This window comes from Coturnix japonica, chromosome Z, assembly GCF_054131305.1.
Source record: "Coturnix japonica strain WE chromosome Z, WE-NBRP24, whole genome shotgun sequence".
NCBI lineage: Eukaryota > Metazoa > Chordata > Aves > Galliformes > Phasianidae > Coturnix > Coturnix japonica.
The window spans coordinates 25,905,018-25,906,831 of record NC_140702.1 but is presented as its reverse complement, the minus strand read 5'-3'; positions in this window follow the sequence as shown (position 1 = coordinate 25,906,831).

Genomic DNA, 1,814 nt, shown 5'->3' with positions numbered 1-1,814 from the left:
AGCTGACCAAGAATGGTTATTTCTTGTGTCATAGTGACACCGTTCTAGGGCTAGCAGTGGAACTGGGGCTGGGCAGCTTGCCACCACAGTGCCTTTAACAGTCAGTCTGCTCTGAAAGCAGACCTGAAAACTTAAAATGTGACATACATATGACAAATGATGCTTAGAGATGTAGACAAAATAATTTTTCATTCTAATTCAGATTACATTCTTTTCTGTTTGTTTGTTTGTTTGTTTTTCTGACAAGAATGTAGCCCTGATTTATGCATGGATATTTTATTGCAGTATATTTTATATGGGATATAAGTATTCCATATGGTATATGGAAACTAATTTGGAACTAATTTACACCGAATAAATAAATATATAAATAAATAAAAATTTAAAAAAATAAAATAAAAAAAATCCCCACACCTCTCCTGATAGAAGCAGCCAGTCTGTATTCCCAGTCTGTATTGCACAGCTGACATATATATACTGCATAGGTGGTGTGATCCAGATGAATCTCCGCATACATTAACATGCTTCAATCCTTTTGTGTAACATCTCAGCCATTGCTGTATGTCATGCAGACTATTTTACAGCCTTGGAGGCATGCAGCACACAAATTACTGAGCGACTGCAGTGCTACTTGCTGAAACACTAGACTGCTGGCTGACTTAACTGTGTCAGACAGACAGCACCATTTCCTCTGAATTCCTTTAGGGGGTTCTCCCAACAAAGGGAAATGGTTTTGAAGTTTTGCTCTTACCTGCTTGCTGCCAAGGAAGCTCATAATAAAGCCCATGCTGTTAACCCCTGCTGTAGCTGGAGTCTGCAAGCTGTGAGCCAATTGTGCTTAAAAGCTAGATGAACTCTGCAGAGTAAGCTAAATATGCTCAGGTACATGCAAACCTGCAATAAATTCTTGATTTAAAGTCTTTATCAATTACACTAAATCTTTCACCACTCAAGAGAGTTGAGAATGATTTCTCCCTAAAATCATTGTAATCAGCATGTATGCATTATGAGCTTCAGCTTCTGACAAGCTGAACAAGGCTAATATTTCAAAGGAGGTGTCTATCCAGGCTAGTACCCTCACATTCTGGCACATTTTCCTCTTTTTTTTTCCTGAATTGCTGAGAAGCTGTGGCTTCTGCCACAGTGTGACAGAACGCAATGGGGGCAGCTGATACCCAAACACAAAGGCTCATGTTTCCAAAGGAAATTCTTCCACAAAACCCCCATGGGAGTTTGCCAGCCAGTTGTCTAAAAACAACCTCATAAAAATGTTTTTTACTTTTTTTTTTTTCTTTTTTCTTTTTTTGGTGCTCTGCAAATGCTTTCACATGTATATATAAACATCTGATTGTGATTTGGTGTTGTTTTAGAAATAAGACTTTTGTTTTTGTTTTTTTTAAACTGAAAATGGTGTTTTGTAAATATAGAGTATCCAACGCAAAGCCTTGCCCGACTCAAAAAAACAGTGAACTGTGACCTATAATATAGCTCGTGTTGCTTGTCTGCTCTACATCACTGGTCTCTGATTTAGAGCCGCATGCCTGAAAATAGAGAGCAAACTGCAACATGAAAAACAAAACAACAAACAAAACATGGAAAATATTGTCTGAATTCTTCACTACAGCTATTCTCTCAACAGTAGTTTTCCTTTCCTCATTTCACCCCTATGATCTGCTGTCATTTCTCACAGTACATGTCTAATTCACTCAAATTATAGCCTCCAGAAAAATCCGGTCAAGGATTTTCCAACTGAACAGTTCTTCACTAAGAATTGTCGAAACACCGAGCGCAGAAGATTTCACAGAAGCATTTCC